The 20,203-nt window shown below is 43.8% G+C and overlaps 1 pseudogene; it reads left to right on the top strand.

The window, feature by feature from the left end:
- The first annotated feature begins 290 nt into the window (after positions 1-290).
- LOC140198695 (uncharacterized) lies at positions 291-16,459 on the top strand (annotated as a pseudogene).
- Positions 16,460-20,203: the final 3,744 nt, after the last annotated feature.

The following is a 20,203-nucleotide window of genomic DNA, read 5'->3' as shown; positions in this document are numbered from 1 at the left end:
GGGATTGGTGTCATTTCAGACAAGAATATTTTCCAGCATTTCTGCCATTGACTGCTATCAGTAATCCTCAACAGGTTTCCACTTTGTTAATGTTCAGATGTTTGTGAATCGTCATAAATTTTCCACCCACTGCACAGTCCAGATGGGTGGATCCTGGGAGAGGGGCTACCCTTTACTTCCCAGCACACAAACCTGACAGCTGCCATACAACGAGAAAAACACAATTAAAAGAAGCTTTGGGGAAAGTGCCACTGACCTGAAAATCAGATTCTGGTGACTCCATCGGGGAAATGATGCCTGTAAGTGCAGACACTTCATGACAGTGTGCTGCCCTCTAGAGAGACTTATGGTCTGTAGACAGGAGCCCGTGCCAAAACAAGAGCAGCATGCAGGTCTGGAGCCTGAGGGACATGAGGTACAGTGGAAGGAGCAAGAGGAGCAGGAAAATTAGGAAGACTTGTCAGAAGTCACAGCAGAATGCCATCATGCTCATCTCCCAGAGGAGCAAGGTGTTGACTACATAAGCTATCAGCCACTCCATGACAGCAAGACTCTTTTCGTAATAACCCAGTAAATCACAATTCTCAATCCAGACAAACTGACTCCTTCCACATTCCCAGCATCCACACACGTGTGGAGACAACCCTTCATGCATTTGTGAGCACATTCATCTAAGTATTTATAACTCTTTTTAACAAATGAAATAGTATCCCCGCAGTCTCACACACCCACAAAGTGCTGGAGGAACTCAGCAAGTCAGGCACCATCTATGGAGGGGAGTAAAGAGTTGAAGTTTTAAGCCAAAACCCTTCATCAGAACTAGAAAGAAAGGGCCAGAGCCAGAATCACAGAGGGGAAACAGTGATATCTTCTGATATTTCTGGTAAGACGGATGCAGGCTTGGTCAACAGCGTTCTCCTCAGGTCCAACAAATGGTGCAAATGTGTGTTTCAAACATTTTTGTTGTGATCCCAAAGCCATATTGGACCTCAGTAATATAATATACTGCAAGTCCAGCTCATTGGTTCATTGGTGAGACCGACGGTAGGGGAACTACATGGCCTCAGTTGTTGTGTGGACCACCTCCATATGCCGGAGAGTTGCCCAGGGGAAGAGAGGTGCAGCGGGAAGTATCACTCGTGCGGGTGATGGGGACTGCCCCTCCCATTGGAGCTGCTCTCCAGTGGTCGCTCCATGGAAGACAGCTGATCCAGTGCAAAGCAAGAGATGAGGAACTATTGCATACTGGTTCTTGCAGAAACGTGGCTCCAGGATGACGTCCCATGGACCATCAATCTTCAGGCCGTGTCACTCTGAGACTAGTACTAATATTGTATATTGCAACTGTATGTACTATTGAACTATATGTGCTGTGTGTTGTGTGTGACTGTGTTTTGCACCTTGGCCTTGGAGGAGTGCTGTTTTGTTTAGCTGTATACATGTGTATCGTTACTACTACTACTACTACGTCAACTCAGGCCTAGGCGGCCAGTGTCAGGCATGATGACGGACTCTCCACTTCTCCCTCTCCCTCATCAGTGTACTGAGTTCATCTACATTAGCCGCGCCACTGTCTTCTAGGACCGTGTTGACCATAGTCTTGGGAGGGCGCCCAGGGTTCATCCTCCCGTGCTTGGGCTCCCATATGATGACTAGGCTGGCAGATAGCTCGGGGTGGCATAGACAGTATCCCACTGGTTGCAGTCTTCTCGCCTCAATTTTAGTGGTGAGCCTCGGTAGGTTGTTATAGAGCTCGACGTTCGTCATGTGCTGTTGCCAACTCACGTCAAGAGCCACCCAGAGCATTCATGTATAGCAACCATCTAGAGACTTTCGCATCGTCTTGGTGACTATCCACGTCTCGCATCCAAATGTGAGAATGGACTCTATGACTGCCATGAAAATCCTCTTCTTAAGCCCTCTGGTCAGGTTCAACTTCCAGATTTCCTTCATGTCGTTCATAGCCCTCCACGCCAGCGCCTTCAGTATCTTTACGTCCTTCTCTGAACTCATCATTCTTGACCCGAGGTACTTGTAGTCAAAGACTTTCTTAATGGTATCATTCTCTATGGTCTTGAGAGTACCTTCATCACAGTTAAACGCCATGTATGGTTGAAAGACAATTAAACTTGAACTGGAAGAGGTTTGGGATGGCACAGTAGAATGGCGGTTAGTGTAACACTATTACAGTACGAGCAACCTGGGTTCAATTCAACCACCGTCTCCAAGGAGTTTGTATTTCCTTCCTGTGACCACAGGGGTTTCCTCCGGGTGCTCCAGTTTCCTCCTACATTCTGAAGATATTCTAAAGGTTCATAGATCAATTGGTTACATGGGTGTAATTGGGCGTAGAGGCTGACTGGGCTGGAAGGGTTTGTTACAATGCTGTATCTCTAAGTAAAATAAAATTTAAATGCCCTCAGATCAGGCATACATCAAAAACACTTTGCAGTAAAGCAGGCTGCTATACATCCTCAGTGGGAGACCATAGTCAGTGCAGATGGGGAACAACAACTCCTCCTCGCTGACGATCGGCACTGGCACACCTCAAGGGTGTGTGCTTAGCCCACTCCTCTACTCTCTCTACACTCACAACTGTTTGGCTAACACAGCTCAAATGCCATCTATAAATTTGCCGATGACATAGCTATTGCCTCAAATAATCAATAACTTGCACTCTAATTTGCCTATGGGAGCAACAAGTCTGCAGCAGATGCCATCTCATTGGCTCTTCACTCAACCTTGGGACGTCAGGACAGCAAAGATACACACATCAAGATGCACTTTATTGACTACAGCTCAGCATCCAATACCATCATCCCCTCAAAATTGATTAATCAGCTTCAAGACCTTGGCCTCAACACATTTTTGTGCAATTATATCTTCAATTTCCTCACTCGCAGACCCCAGTCAGTTCAGATTGGCAACAACATCCCCTCCACGATCTCCAATAGCACAGGTGCACCACAGGGCTACCACAGGGCTGTGTGCTTAGCCCCCAATCTAGTCACTTTACACTAATGAGTGTGTGGCTAAGCTCAGCTCCAATACCGTATTCAAGTTTGCAGATGAAGCCACTGTCGCAGGCCAAATCAAAGGTGGTGATGAATCAGCATACAGGAGGGAGATTGAAAATCTGGCTGATTGATGCCATAACAACAACCTCTTACTCAGTGTCAGCAAGACCAAGCAGCTAATTATTGACTTCAGGAGCAGGAAACCAGAGGGCCATGAGCCAGTCCTCATCGGAGGATTAGGAGTGGAGAAGTTCTGCAACTTTAGATACCTTGATATTATTTCAGAGGACTTGTCCTGGGCCTAGCACATAAGTGCAATTACAAGGAAAACATGGCAACACCTCTACTTCCTTAGCAGTTTGCAAAGATTCAGCATGACATCTAAAACTTTGCTAAACTTCTATAGGTGTTTAGTGGAGAATATATTGACTGGCTACATCACACCTAGTACGGTAACACTAATGCCCTTGAACGGACAATCCTACAAAAAGTAGAGAAATATGGCCCTGTCCATCACTGGTAAAGCATTCCCCACCATTGAGCACATCTACATGGAGCACTGGGGCAGGAAAGCACCATCCATCAACAGAGAACCCCACCACCCAGGCTGTGCTCTTTTCTCACTCTTGCTATCAGAAAGAAAGTACAGAAGCCTCAGGACTCCCACCATCAGTTTCAGGAGCAGTTATTGCCCCTCAAACATCAGGCTCTTAAACCAAACAGGATAACTTCACTCAACTTCACTTGTCCCATCATTGAAATATTCCCACAAACTATGGACTCACTTTCAAGGACTCTTCATCTCATGTTCTTGATATTTATTGCTGATTTATTTATTCTTATCATTTTTTAGTATTTGAACAGTTTGTTGTCTTTTGTAATGGCTGAACACTGAAGTTGTTGTGGTCTTTCATTCATTCTATTATGGTTATTATTCTATTATTGATTTATTATGTATGCCTGTCGTTAGAGTGATTTTTGGGTTTAGGGCATTTACATTTAGCAAATGGCTTTGACTACCAGTCTTCTGTTCCTTGATAATTTATTGTGGATTCAGTTTGGAACAATGAATTCCCAAAAGCTGTGGATTCCAGTCCAGACGATGCTGGCGTCTATGGGATGGATGCAAATCAGAAGGTGTGAAGTTTGTATGTAGCTTCAAAAGAAATCATTGTCCATACTTTGTAAATATGGAGTTGTCCTTCGTGTTTAGCAAATAAATATCAAGCCCCACGTTGGGCCAGCAATCTTTCCACCGAAAGCGTCTTCATAAGATTCCTGTTGTACATTGTTTTGTCGAATAAAGAAACTGCTTTGTATCTATCAATAATTTTCTCTGGCGATTTCATTCACACAATAACATCTGTAAGAAAATTAATCTCATGATTTATGTTGTGACAATATGTATTTTGATTATCAATTTACTTTGAAATTCATTGGATTAATGAAGAGGAAATCGTGCTTGACTAATCTTATGGAAATTTTTGAGGATGCAACTATAAAAATGGACAAGGGAGAGCCAGTGGATGTAGTGTACCTGGACTTTCAGAAAGCCTTTGATTAAGTCCCACATAGGAGATTAGTGGGCAAAATTAGGGCACATGGTATTGGGGGCAGAGTACTGACATGGATTGAAAATTGGCTGTCTGACAGGAAACAAAGAGTAGCGATTAACGGGTCCCTTTCAGAATGGCAGGCGGTGACCCGTGGGGTACCACAGGGTTCAGTGCTGGGACCGCAGCTGTTTACAATATACAATAATGATTTAGATGAAGGGATTAAAAGTAACATTAGCAAAATTGCAGATGACACAAAGCTGGGTGGCAGTGTGAAATGTGAAGAGGATGTTATGAGAATGCAGGGTGACTTGGTCAGGCTGGGTGAGTGGGCAGATGCATGGCAGATGCAGTTTAATATGGATAAATGTGAGGTTATCCACTTTGTTGGTAAGAACAGGAAGGCAGATTATTATCTAAATGGAGTCAAGTTAGGAAAAAGGGAAGTACAACGAGACCTAGGTGTTCTTGTACATCAGTCACTGAAAGCAAGCATGCAGGTACAGCAGGCAGTGAAGAAAGCTAATGACATGCTGACCTTCATAACAAGGGGAATTGAGTATAAGAGCAAAGAGGTCCTTCTGCAGCTGTACAGGGCCCTGGTGAGACCACACCTGGAGTACTGTGTGCAGTTTTGGTCTCCAAATTTGAGAAAGGACATTCTTGCTATTGAGGGAGTGCAGTGTAGGTTCACAAGGTTAATTCCTGGGATGGTGGGACTGTCATATGTTGAAAGATTGGAGCGACTGGGCTTGTATACACTGGAATTTTGAAGGATGAGAGGGGATCTGATTGAAACATATAAGATTATTAAGGGATTGGACATGCTGGAGGCAGGAAGCATGTTCCCGATGATGGGTGAGTCCAGAACCAGAGGCCACAGTTTAAGAATAAGGGGTAGGCCATTTAGAACAGAGTTGAGGAAAGACTTTTTCACCCAGAGAGTGGTGGATATGAGGAATGCTCTGCCCCAGAAGGTAGTGGAGGCCAAGTCTCTGGATGTTTTCAAGAAAGAGACGGATAGAGCTTGTACAGACAGTGGAATCAAAGGTTATGGGGCTAAGGCAGGCACTGGATACTGATTGTCGACGATCAGCCATGATCACAGTGAATGGCGGTGCTGGCTCGAAGGGCCGAATGGCCTACTCCTGCACCTATTGTCTCTTGAACTTCATTGTTGGCAGAAGTTCAGATGGTAATGAAGAGGTGGACAGGAGTGAGATAGATCAACTGGTTGAATGCAGTCACATCAACAACCTTGCACTCATTGTTGTAAAACCAAGGAATTGATTGTGGACTTCAGGAAGGGGAAGCTGAGGCAACACAAATCAGTTCTTATCAAGCAATCAGTGGTGGAAAGGGTGAGCAGATTCAAGTTCCTGGATGTCAACATCTCTATTCTGGGCCCAACATATTGATGCAATTGAAAAGAGGATATGTTTCATTAGAAGTTTGAGTCCACTTGGTTTGTCACCAACAACAGTCACAAGTTTCTACAGGTGTACTGTGGAGAGCATTCTAACTGGTTGCATCACTGTCAGCAGAAAGTGCTGCAGAAAACTGCAACTCAGCCAGCTCCATTATGAGCACTAGCTTTCCCAGCATCAATGACATCTTCAAAAGTTAATGCGTCAAAAGGCGTTACCCATCACTTAGGAACCCCATCACCCAGGACATGACCTCTTCTCACTGCTACCATCAAGGAGGTAGTATAGGAGCCTGAAGGCACAGACACAATGCCGAATGGACAATGAACCCATGTACACTACCTCACAATTGTTTTCTTTTTTGTTGCTATCTGTAAAATTTCTGTAAAAAGAAGATGCTGTCAAAAATAATGAAACGAGAAGTTCCTAAATATCAAAAAACTATAAAGAGCAGTATAGAGTAAAAACCTAAATCAAATCAATATTTGCCTTAAAAACTGCATCAGTTATCTTAGCTGCACTGTGGTGCAGTTTTATGAGAAAATCAGCTGGTAGATTGTTCCAGGCATCTTGGAGAACTTGCCACAGTTCTTCTGCAGACTTTCTCACTTGCTCCTGACTCTGCAGGTAATCCCAGACATCTTTGACAATGTTAAGATTAGGGCTCTGTGGGGGGCATATCATCTGAACTATATCAGTAATCTAGGGTGCCTAAGACTTCTGCACAGTACTGTATATATATTTCTTACTGTAATTTACATATTTTATTATGTATTCGGCCGTAAAACAACCAATTTCACAACATATGCTAGTGATATTAAACCTATTTCTGATCCTGATTTAGCTGTACTTTTAGCTACTTGGGTCCACACCCTGGAATTCCCTCACTTTTTCAGTGCCCTCCCTTAAGAAGCTTCTTAAAATCCAGTTCTTTAACTATACTTATATTCACCTAACCCAATATTATCTTAAATGGCATTGTGTCAAATTTTGTCAAACTCCTTGGGCTATCAAAAAAGTGTTTCTTTTCAGTTGTCCATAAATGGTGAAATTATATACGATGAATGCATCCTGGTCCCAACATATCAATCCAACTATAAAGAAAATAAGAACAAAAGACAGAGGGCAGAATTAGGCCATTTGGCCCATCGAGTCTGCTCCACCATTTCATCATGGCTGATCCATTTTCCCTCTCAGCCCTAATCTCCTGTTTTTTCCCCTTATCCCTTAATTCCCTGACCAATCAAGAGTCTATCAACCTCTGCCTTAAATATACGTACAGAAGTATGTATACATATATACATACAATGCCATATACAGAACGCAAGGTGGGAGCTATATTTCATTAGTAGATTGAGGAGATTTGGTTTATCACCTAAAACACTCAAAAATTTCTACAGGTGTACACATGGAGAACGTTCTGACAGGCTGCATCACCTTCTGGTATGAAGGGCTGGGGCTACTGCACAGGATTGAATTAAACAGCAGAGAGTGGTAAAATTAGTCAGCTCCATCATGGTTACTGGTCTACGTAGTATCCAAGACATCTTCAAGGAGCGGTGCTTCAGAAAGGTGGCATTCATCATTAAGGACCCCCAACATCTAGGATGTGCCCTCTTCTCATTGTTACCATCAGGTAGGAGGTACAGAAGCCTGAAGGCACACATTCAGTGATTCAGGAACATCTCCTTACACTCTGCCATCGGATTTGTGAATGAACATTGAACCCATGAACACGCTTCAATACTTTCTTAAAAATTTCTGTTTTTGTACTACTTATTTTAATTTAACTATTCAATATACATATATAGTCTTACAATAATTCAGATTTTTCTATATTTATCATGTATTGCATTGGACTGCTACCGCAAAGTGAACAAATTTCACAACATGTGCTGCTGATATTAAATCTGATTCTGATTCAGAGCAGAACACAAACAATTTGAAACACTGAAAAACTAGCTATACATACATTCAAAATCTGCAGAAATAGAAGAATGTTTGGTGATCTTATATGCCAAACCACAACATTCTATCTTGTGAATTTGTGGATTCTTACCCATAAATATTCTTGATAAGATTATTAAACCAAGGGACTTGCACACTTGGCTAGGACAATGTAAAAAAATCATATAGTGTACTGAAGGAAGAGCAGATGGTTCATCCATTGCCTTAATTTTCATTATTGACATAATTTACACCATCAAAATAAATTATGGCTCATTTATTTGATTCATTTATAGGAGGTGTAAGTTCCTGTAATTTGGCTTCAGTACTTCAATATGGTTTAACAATGAGTGCAATCCAAAGTATATTTTTGGAAATCTGATGTAAGTTGCTGTGTAAAAATTGTCTCTTGAAATCGCGTATCATAAAGACTTTATTCGAAAGCATAGATATGTCACAACTTTCTGAGTTACCCTGAAAATGCAAAATAAATAAAAGAAACACAATCTCCTTCATTGTTTACTTGTCTGATTGCCAAACAAAAATATTTAGGGTGTAAAAACAAACGTCAAAGGGGCAGCTGCAAAGACTAAGCAGCTCTCTGTAATGAAAAGCCTCTGTTGATTGTGAACATTGAATACAGCCTTTGATATCCTATTTGTGTACAGGTCTTTAATAGTAAGTGCCTGAACACAAGTCAGAATCAGAATCAGGTTTAACATCACCGGCATATGTCATGAAATTTGCTATTTTGCAGCAGCTGTACATTGCAATACATAATAATAAAATATCTATAAATTACAATAGAAATATATACATATTTCTTAATGTAACAATGTAGTGCAAAAAAGTGAAAAAATAGTGAAGTGGTGTACATGTGTTCATTATCCATTCAGAAATCTGATAGTGGAGGGGAAGAAGCTGTTCCTAAAATGTCAATGATCCATTTGCAGAGGCAGTACAGATTTGGAGCTTGTTAATTCACACTGAGGGTATGAGGGTGTTGAATGCTGAGCTGTTTGGCCATTCGTTGCATGCATCGGATTTCAATTCCATTGATTGTGAACAGCTGACTATAACTGCTGCCTAAGTGCGCCTTCAATTGTTGAATAATAAGCAGCATCATAATGCCAGCTCCATTTTACCTGTTCTCATGATTTCTTACCTTGATTTAATATTGCTATAATAGTGTTGATAATAATAGCAAGATTGGAGCAGTTGTTTTAATGCCAGGTGTTAAAGTTTTAATCACAGTTTTGTTTTTGATAATCTGTGATCCTTTCAAACATATCAAAGAGTCAGGAGACAAGTACCTGGCTTATGCAGGTTGCCAGCTGGCTGTTCAGGAAGGAACAACCTGTTAATAGCATTGTGTTGGACAGCTTATTCTTCACTGCTGTGTATGCATGTTTAGGTACAGAAGTCAGGAACGTCCAGTACTGGAGCATTTCACAAATCACTCGAATTAGATTGAGCAATATACAGGAATGGAGCTGATCACTCATCTCCTGTTCTTTCAGCCTTGTTATGCCTGGTATTTGTAGAAGAGGTCTCTGTTCTATATTAAAAAAATCAGTGTAAGCAAGTGCATTGTTTCATTTTTATTTTACCGAATAGAGGTGTATCATTTTAGTATACTTTAATTTTCATTAATAATTTTTACTGACATCATATGGTGTGAAAACATGCACTTTAGCCCAACTGGTCTATGCTGATCAATTTTCAATCTAAGCTAGTCCCATTTGCTCAAGCTTGACCCATATCCCTCTAAATGTTTTCCAAGTTCCTTTTAAATGTTGTTAATGTCATTCCATATACTGATCATTCCCCAGTGAAAAGTTGTCCTCTGGCTCCCACTGAATCTTTTCCCTCTCACCTTAAGCTTATGCCCTCTAGTTCTTGATTCCTTGATCCTGAGATACTGTGTGCAGTTACCCTACCTATACCGCTCATAATGTTAGCCACCTCTATATGTGTGTGTGCCATTTCTATTGATTATCGATTATGTAATCCGTGATTGGTTCATTAAAATCCATTTCAGTGATAATTAGGTTAAAATCCAATCTGGGTTGAGTTAGTCGAACATTATGTAGGATTAACGTCGTCCTCATTGATTGACGCATGTAATCAGGTGTGATTTGGCTCTTGGCTCTGGACTGACAAATCGATGCTGAAGTGGGTTGTAAACTGGGTTCAGTTCGACGTGCTTGTTGATAGAATTCTGTGTGGAGAACAAAGTCTCTAAAACTTCTTGGGCTTGTTGTATTCTTGGTACCAATAGAAACGACACGCACACACACACACTATTCTGGATTGCTGCCTGTGGCACGCGCCAGTGAGGGTAGAAATAGGATGATTTGGCAGATAAATGTGTAGCTGAGAAGTTGGTGCATGAGACAGGGCTTCAGGCTCTCGGATCAACGGGATATCTTCTGGGGCTGGGGAGGGTAGTGCCTGTACAAAAGGGACAGGTTACCCCTGAACTCGAATGGGACCAATATTCTCACAGGCAGGTTTGTTAGGGTTGTTGAGAAGAGTTTCAACTATTTTGGCAGGGGGATGGGAACGGGAGTGAAGGGACTCAGGATAGGACAGATGTAAAAAAGCAAAGATATCAAGCTCTCAGACTGTCAGGAGAGGCAGGCAGATGATAGGACAAAATTTCAGCCCCAGAATGAATATCGGAGCATTAGGACTGGAGAATCAAAAAAGGATAGCAAATACAGTACTCAAAGTGTTATCTCTCAAAGCACAGTGTATAAGAAATAAGGTGGATGATCTTGCTGCACTATTACAGATTGTCGGGTATGATGTTGTGGCCATAACTGAATCGTGGCTAAAGTTTTGAATTCAAATTTTTTATCAGTTTTCACTGTGGAAGACACGAGCAGCACATTAGATGTTGAAAGGTATGAGAGAAGAGAAGTGAGTGCAGTTGCTATTACAAGGGAGAAGGTGCTCAAAAAGCTGAAAGACATAAAGTTGCATAAGACGCCCAGAGCAGATGAACTGCATCCTAGGGTTTTGAAAGAGGTAACGATAGAGATTAGTAGTGATCTTTCAAGAATCATCGAACTCTGACATGGTTCCGGAGGACTAGATAATTGCAAAAGGACGGAGGCAGCAGAAAGGGAATTATAGAGCAGTTAGCCTGACCTCAGTGGTTGGGAAGATAGAAACATAGAAACATAGAAAACTTACAACACAATACAGGCCCTTCAGCCCACAAAGCTGCGCTGAACATGTCCTTACCTTAGAACTACCTAGGCTTACCCATAGCCCTCTATTTTTTAAGCTCCATGTACCTATCCTGGAATCTCTTAGAAGACCCTATCATTTCTACCTCCACTGCTGTCAGCAGCCCATTCCACGTACTCACCACTCTCTGCATAAAAAACATACACCTGACATCTCCACAGTACCTACTTCTAAGCACCTTAAAACTATGCCCTCTCATGCTAGCCATTTCAGCCCTGGGAAAAAGCCTATGACTATCCACAGTATCAATGCCTCTCATTATCTTGTACACCTCTATCAGGTCACCTCTCATCCTCTGTTGGTCCAAGGAGAAAAGACCAAGTTCACTCAACCTATTCTCATAGGCATGCTCCCCAATCCAGGCAACATCCTTGTAAATCCCCTCTGCACCCTTTCTTTGGTTTCCACGTCCTTCCTGTAGTGAGGCGACCAGAATTGAGCACAGTACTCCAAGTGGGGACTAACCAGGGTCCTATATAGCTGCAACATTACCTCTTGGCTCTTAAACTCAATCCCACAGTTGATGAAGGCCAATGCACTGTATGCCTTCTTAACCACTGATTCAACCTGCGTAGCAGCTTTGAGTGTCCTATGGACTCGGATCCCAAGATCGCTCTGATCTCCTCCACACTGCCAAGAGTCTTGCCATTAATGCTGTGTTCTACCATCATATTTGACCTACCAAAATGAACCACCTCACACTTATCTGGGTTAAACTCCATCTGCCACTTCTCAGTCCAGTTTTGCATCCTATCAATGTTCCGCAATGTAAGGCATTATGATGACAGACAAGCCAACAAACCCTATACTTCCAGAGCCGGGAGTGCTCAGGAACTCTGCGGAACATCCAGACCCTGGCGTAGATAGGCAGTATGAAGATGCAACCTCAAAACCCACAGGGAGGGTTGAGTCCGACAAGGGGGCCGAGTGAACTGCGCCCCTTTTGCGTTGTAAGGTAAAAATAGTCATCTCAACCTTCAACGCAAACACCATCCGCCTCTTGCCTCGATGCCCAGAGTTGGCATCACAGGCAAGCAGCTACGAGATCTCCATCCTGGGGATCCAAGAACATTATCATGTACACCCTGATGAAGAGATAAGGTTCACAGAGGTAGAGGGGATGCACCTCATCACCTCGTCCGCATGGAGAGAGCCGACGACGATGTCAGCACAAGGTGGAGTAGGGCTGATGTTGAACTGCAAGGCGAAGAAGGCACTGAGGGGCGTAGTCTCAGTCAGTGACAGAATCCTTACTGCGGAATTCGACGGAAAGCCGGTGACCTCTGTCATCATCTGTTACTCCCCACACAACTGCAGCGAGGAGAAGGAGGTGGAGGCCTTCTACAGTAAACTTCACGAAGCTGTCACTTCATACCGGCACATAACTTCCTGGCTGTGCTCCGCGATTTTAATGCTCAGGTCGGACTGGAAGATGTTCCATACTCATACCAAGACTTTACCAACAGAAATGGACAATATCTAGTTGATTTCATCCAGGAACACAGTCTCATTGCCGCCAACACACAATTCAAGAAGCGAGCTGGTAAACTGTGGACATATGAAAACAGAGCCTCCATCTACAGGAAACAGCTCGATTACATCCTCGTAAGAACAAAATGGCGTAATTGTGTGATCAACACAGAGGCCTACAGCACATTCAACTCGGTCAGCTCTGACCACAGAGTAGTGTCAATGCAAGTGAGACTGAACCTGCGGCAACCCAAAGCCACAGTCCCAAGGTGAAGGCAGACTGGAAGGCATTCTCCTCACAACCTATTCTTCAAGCTCAGTACACAGTGGAGGTGAGAAATCGCTTTGGCCCACTGGAAAGCAGGGAGGAAGAGACTGCCAACAATCACTATCAACGGCTCATAGACGCACACACAGATGCAACAAAGAGTTTGCCTACTGTGAAGCGAATCAAAAAGAGCTGGATCTTGAAACATCCTGACGTCATTGCAGCAAGAAGTGTGGTCAATGCTTGTCATGCCGAACTTAGAAGGAGCAAAACAGAAGAGCTAAGAGATAAGTTCAGGACAGCAAAGAAGAATTTCTTTGCCACCTACGACCGACTTAAGGAAGATGAACTAGCTGAGAGGATTAGAGAGATAGAGGCTGCTAATGAAGACATGCAGCATGGAGAAGCATGGCGCTTGGTCAATGAGATCAGTAGATGGAAGAAGTCCCCATCAGGTCAAATAAGTGGTAAAACAGCAGAGGACCATGTCCCACTTTACCCACTTTAAGAACCTGCTGGGAAGCCTTCCAACGATATCAGAAGAAGAAGAAGAAGAAGAGGACATACCCACGATACTAAAGTAAGTCGACATCGATGACAGCCCATTCACCACTGAGGAACTGAAGAAGGCCAAATATGCACTCAAACAGGGCAGGAGCACTGGACCAGATGGGATATCGCCAGATGTCCTGAAGAACTGCCACCTGGACGATATTTTGCTGGACATAAGTAATATGGCACTGATGAAAGGCGACAAACCAGAACAGTGGTCACTCTCAAACATTATCCCAGTCCCCAAATCTGGATCCCTCACGAAGACAGATAACTACTGCAGTATCAGCTTGACCTGCATCTTAGCAAAGTTATACAATCGGATGATCTTGAACAGGATTCACACCGCCATTGATCCTAAGCTAAGATTCAATCAGAATGGTTTTTGGCAGAAGCGCACAACAGTAATGCAAATACTTGCTCTCCGTAGGATCATCGAGGAAGTCAAGAAGAACAACCTACCAGCCGTGCTTACTTACATCAATTTTCGCAAAGCTTTTGATTCCATTCACCGAGGTAAAATGCAGAAGATCCTGAAAGCTTACGGAGTGCCAGACCATCTACTGAGAGCAATAGAGTCCAGCTGTACCAAAACCATGGCGAAAGTTGTATCACCAGACGGAGAAACAGCAGTGTTCGAGCTCCTAGCTGGAGTGCTGCAAGGAGACACTCTGGCACCCTGCATCTTTATAATCGTCCTTGATTACGCTCTGCGACAAGTTACCAAAGATCATGACAAGCTTGGTTTTACCATAAAACCAGGACAAACCAAAAGGGTCAGACCAGTTACGCTCACAGATCTCGATTTTGCAGATGACATAGTCCTGCTCTCTGACCAGATAGAGGAAGCACAGCAGCTACTGACAAAAGTGGAAGTTGAGTGCAATAAAGCTGGACTTCACCTCTATGGTAAAAAGACAGTGTACATGGCATTTAACTGCGACAAAGGTACTCTCAAGACCGTAAAGAATGATACCATTAAGAAAGTCTTTGACTACAAGTACCTCGGGTCAAGAATGATGAGTTTGGAAAAGGACATAAAGATACGGAAGGCGCTGGCGTGGAGGGCTATGAACAACATGAAAGAAATCTGGATGTCAAACCTGACCAGAGGGCTTAAAAAGAGGATTTTCATAGCAGTCATAGAGTCCATTCTCACGTACGGATGCGAGATGTGGACACTCACCAAGACTATGCGAAAGTCTCTAGATGGTTGCTATACACGAATGCTCCAGATGGCTTTTGACATGTGTTGGCAACAGCACATGATGAACGTCGAGCTCTATAACGACTTACTGATGCTCACCACTAAAATCGAGGCAAGAAGACTGCAACTAGCGGGGCACTGTCTACGCCACCCCGAGCTACCTGCCAGCCTAGTCATCATATGGGAGCCCAAGCACGGGAGGATGAACCTTTGGTTCCCTCCCAGGACTATGGTCAACACAGTCCTAGAAGACAGTGGCGCGGCTAATGTAGATGAACTGAACACACAACTGAACACATCGTGCCCGATGCCGGCATCCAGGCTTGAGTCGACGTAATAGTAGTAGTAGTAATGTCCCGCTGTAACCTCTGACAGCCCTCCACACTATCCATAACACCCCCAACCTTTGCGTCATCAGCAAATTTACTAACCCATCCTCCACTTCCTCATCCAGGTCATTTATAAAAATCGCAAGAAGTAGGGGTCCCAGAACAGATCCCTGAGGCACACCACTGGTCATCGACCTCCATGCAGAATATGACCCATCTACAACCACTCTTTGCCTTCTGTGGGAAGACATTTCTGGATTCACAAAGCAATGTCCCCTTGGATTCCATGCCTCCTCACTTTCTCAATAATCCTTGTATGGGGTACCTTATCAAATGCCTTGCTGAAATCCATATACACTACATCTACGGCTCTACCTTCATCAATGTGTTTAGTCACATCCCCAAAAAATTCAATTAGTCTCTTAAGGCACAATCTGCCCTTGACAAAGCCATGCTAACTATTCCTAATCATATTATGCTTCTCCATAAATGTTCATAAATCCTGCCTCTCGAGATCTTCTCCATCAACTTACCAAGCACTGAAGTAAGACTCACTGGTCTATAATTTCCTGGGCTATTTCTACTCCCTTTCTTGAATAAGGAAACAACATCTGCAACCCTCCAATCCTCCGGAATCTCTCCCGTACTCATTGATGATGCAAAGATCATCGCCAGAGGCTCAGCAATCTCCTTCCTCACTTCCCACAGTAGCCTGGGGTACATCCCATCCGATCCTGGTGACTTATCCGACTTGATGCTTTTCAAAAGCTCCAGCACATCCTCTTCCTTAACATCTACATGCTCAAGCTTTTCAGTCTGCTGCAAGTCACCCCTACAATCACCAAGATCCTTTTCTGTTTTGAATACTGAAGCAAAGTATTCATGAGGTACCTCTGCTCTCTGCTTTGGTTCCATACACACTTACTTGTGCTCCTTCCATGCTTCATGTGGTCACTAACCCTGTATAAAGTTCCAATCTCAAAGGTGGAAAAGCTGGAGAGACTGATCAGCTCATACGTAAGGAAGCAGCTTGGTCTTCCCAGGAGCCTCAGCAGCATAGGGCTCTGTGGCAAAGGAGTCCTAGAGCTACCCATTTCCAGTCTTTCAGAGGAGTACAAGTGCGCCAAAGTAAGACTGGAGATGATGTTAACAGAGGCGAGTGATCCATTTGTAGCACAAGCTGCCCACATCCTGGATACTGGGAGGAAATGGACTCCATCAGAAGCAACCGAGCAAGCAAAGGCAGCACTCGAGCACAGGGACATCGTGGGCCGAGTGCAGCAAGGAAGAAGCGATCTTGGCCTTGTAGACAGTACAGCAGCCTGGAACAAGGCTGCTCCGTCTCAGAGACGCAGGCTCGTGACACAGGAGATACGTCGGCAGGAGGAGACGGCAAGGTGTGGAAAGGCCATCGCTCAGGCAAGGTGAGGGCAATGGATGAGATGGGAGGGAGTGGAGAAAAGAAAGATCTCCTGGAAAGAGCTGTGGGAGATGGGGACATTCAGAGTGAGCTTCACCATCAGGGCTGCCTACGATGTCTTTCCGTCTCCCATGAATCTCAGCCAGTGGTATGGAGAGGACTCCGCATGCTCCCTCTGCCCGACTTCAGCAACACTAACTCACATTCTGGTGGGCTGCAAGACCAGCCTTACTCAAGGCCGATACACCTGGCGGCACAACCAGGTGCTATGGTGTCTTGCAGCAGTGCTGAAAAGTTGGCAGATAAGCATCAACGCTCTCCCTTCCCCTTCATCCCGCTGGCCATCAACAGCATTTGTTCGGGACGGTGAGGATCAAGCCAGACTCGATACATCGAGACCAAACACCGGGCGGCTAGGCGGGGCACGTGATTGGAAGATGGTGGCAGATTTAGGCCGGAGGCTCTGCTTCCCAACTGAAATTGCGGAAACCAACCTCAGACCAGACCTTGTGCTATGGTCGGCCTCACTCCATCTCGTTTACATCATCGAGCTTACAGTGCCCTGGGAGGATGCAGCGGAGGAGGCCTACGAGCACAAGAAGCTGAGGTATGCTGAGCTTGCAGCCGATGCGCAACAATGTGGCTGGAAAGCAAGGGTCCGACCGGTCAAAGTAGGCTGCTAGAGGATTTGTAGCCACATCAACATCAAGGCTACTCCGGAATTTGGGAGTACGAGGGAAGACACACCAACAAGCAGTCAAAGACCTCTCCAGAGCTGCTGAAAAGGGTAGTCAGTGGTTCTGGATGAAGAGAAAGGATTCCATCTGGGCCCCCAATTGAGTGAAAGGCATCTAGGAGGTGAGCCTGGGACGCCGGGATTCACTGCTGAACCCTTCGGAGGTATCATGGGCCTATCAGCGAAACACTGAGGAAAGAGGACGCCCAGTTGATAACCCAGAAGATGCCACCACTCACTTGGCCACCCCACAGAGTCCAGGCAGCATGTCTCAGGAGTGCAAAATAAGGGATATTAACATCTAGTCCTACATAATACATCTGTCACACTTGATTGGTCCTATTCTCTCATGTCTTATCCTCTTGCTCTTCACACACTTGTAGAATGCCTTGGGTTTTCATTAATTCTGTCCGCCAAGGCCTTCTCATGGCCTCTTCTGGCTCTCCTAATTTCATTCTTAAACTCCTTCCTGCTAGCCTTATAATCATCTAGATCTCTATCATTACCTAGTTTCTTGAACCTTTCGTAAGCTCTTCTTTTCTTCTTGATTAGATTTACAACAGCCTTCATACAGCATGGTTCCTGTAACCTACCATCCTTTCCCTGCCTCATTGGAATGTACCTATGCAGAACTCCACGCAAGTATCCCCTGAACGTTTGCCATATTTTTTCCATAAGTTTCCCGGAGAACATGTGTCTCCAATTTATACTTCCAAGTTCCTGCCTGATAGCCTCATATTTCCCCTTACTCCAAATAAACATTTCCCTTACTTGTCAGTTCCTATCCCTCTCTAATGCTGTGGTAAAGGAAATAGAATAGTGATCACTATCTCCAAAATGCTCTCCCATTGAGAGACCTGACACTTGACCAGGTTCATTTCCCAATACCAGATCAAGTACAGCCTCTCCTCTTGAAGCCTTATTTACATATTGTGTCAAGAAACCTTCCTGATCACACCCAACAAAACTCCACCCCATCTAAACCTTTTACTCTAGGGAGATGACAATCAATATTTGGGAAATTAAAATCTTCCAGCACAACAACCCTGTTATTATTATACCTTTACAGAATCTGTCTCCCTATCTGCTCCTCAATATCCCTGTTACTATTGTATGGTCTATAAAAAACATCCAGTAGAAGTATTGACCCCTTCCTATTCCTAACTTCCACCCACAGAGACTCCAGAGACAACTCCTCCATGACTTATTCCTTTTCTGCAGCCGTGACACTAAGATGTTGGAGTCAATTGTTAAGGTTGAGGTTATGGAGTACTTTGTGACACAGGACAAGATGGGACAAAATCAGCATGCTTTCCTTCAGAGAAAATCTTGCTTGGCAAACCTGTTGGAAGTCTTTGAGAAGATTACAAGTAGGATAGATAAAGGGGATGCAGTGGATGTTGTATATTTGGATTTTCAGAAGGCATTTGACAAGATGCCACCCATGAGGCTGCTTACTAAGTTAAGAGTCCATGGTATCACAGGAAAGTTACTGGCATGGTTAGAGCATTGGCTGATTGGTAGGAGGCAGTGAGTGGGAATAAAAGGATTCTTTTCTGGTTGGCTACCAGTGACTAGTGGTGTTCTGCAGGGGTGTGTGTTGGGACAACTTCTTTTTATGCTGTATATCAATGATTTAGATGATGGATTAGATGACTTTGTTGGCAAGTTTGCAGATGATATGAAGATTGGTGGAGGGGCAGGTAGTGTTGAGGAAACAGGAAGGTTGCAGAAGAATTTATATGGATTAGGAGAATAGGCAAGAAAGTGGTAAATGAAACACAATGTTGGAAAATGCATGGTCATGCACTTTGGTAGAAGAAATACATGTGCAGATTATTTTCCTAACAGGGAAAAAATCCAAAAATATGAGATGCAAAGGGAATTGGGAGACCTTGTGCAGAACACCCTACAGGTTAACTAGCAGGTTGAATCAGTGGTCAGGAAGGCAAATTCAATATTAGCATTAATTTCAAGAGGTCTATAATATAAGAGCAGGGATGTGATGCTGAGGCTTTATAAGGCACTGGTGAGGCCTCACCTTGACTATTGTGAACAGTTTTAGACTCCTTACCTAAGAAACGATGTGCTGGCATTGGAGAGGATTCAGAAGAGGTTCATAAGGATGATTCTGGGAATGAAAGGGTTACCATATGAGGAACGTTTGATGGGGCTGGTACTGTACTTACTGGAATTTAGAAGGATGAGTTGGAGGTGGGGGTGGGAACTCATTGAAGCCCTTTGAATGTTGAACGGCCTAGACAGAATAGATTTGGAAAGGATGCTTCCCACGGTGGGGGAGTCTCGTACAAGAGGCCACAACCTCAGGGTAGAAGGGCACCAATGTAAAACAGAGATGCAGAGAATTTTTTTTTAGTCAGAGGGTGGTGAATTTGTTACCAAAGGTAACTATGGAGGCCAGGTCATTGGATGTATTTAAGGCAGAGATTGATGAGTTCTTGATTGGTCACAGCATCAAAGGTTATGAGAAGACCAGGGAATGGGTCTCAGGAGGGAAAAAAGGATCAACCATGATTGAATGGGGGAGCAGACTCGACGGCCCAAATGGCCTAATTCTGCTCCTATGTCTTATCGTCTTCTGGTCTTGTATAGATATTGAACAAATGCATTAACAAAGAATCACATAACTATCAAATGGCCACAATGACTTTACAAAGGGTTTTCTTCTATACTAAGGAGAACTTGCAAATAGTGACTGCTTCTGTGGATTGCACAAAGTCGCTCTTCCAATGACAAAATGCGATCCTTCTGCCAGCATGCTTAGCACTTGGTTGTTTTCTTGTTGCTTAGTATGCCTGGTAGCTTAAGGGGGAATGAGTACCCATAGAGCAGGTTTCTTTTGCAGAGATATGTTAAACTGGTATTGGGGAATAGTCACTCCCTGAACTCATGGTGTAAATGACATCATCAATAAATGACATTTGCTGCAAGCAAGCAAGATAGGTTAATTGCACTGGTCCTGTCAAATTGAAAACAAAACATAGATGCCGTAGAG

The sequence above is a fragment of the Mobula birostris genome, chromosome 6, assembly GCF_030028105.1.
Source record: "Mobula birostris isolate sMobBir1 chromosome 6, sMobBir1.hap1, whole genome shotgun sequence".
Classification (NCBI taxonomy): domain Eukaryota; kingdom Metazoa; phylum Chordata; class Chondrichthyes; order Myliobatiformes; family Myliobatidae; genus Mobula; species Mobula birostris.
This window is presented reverse-complemented; position numbering and strand designations above follow the sequence as displayed.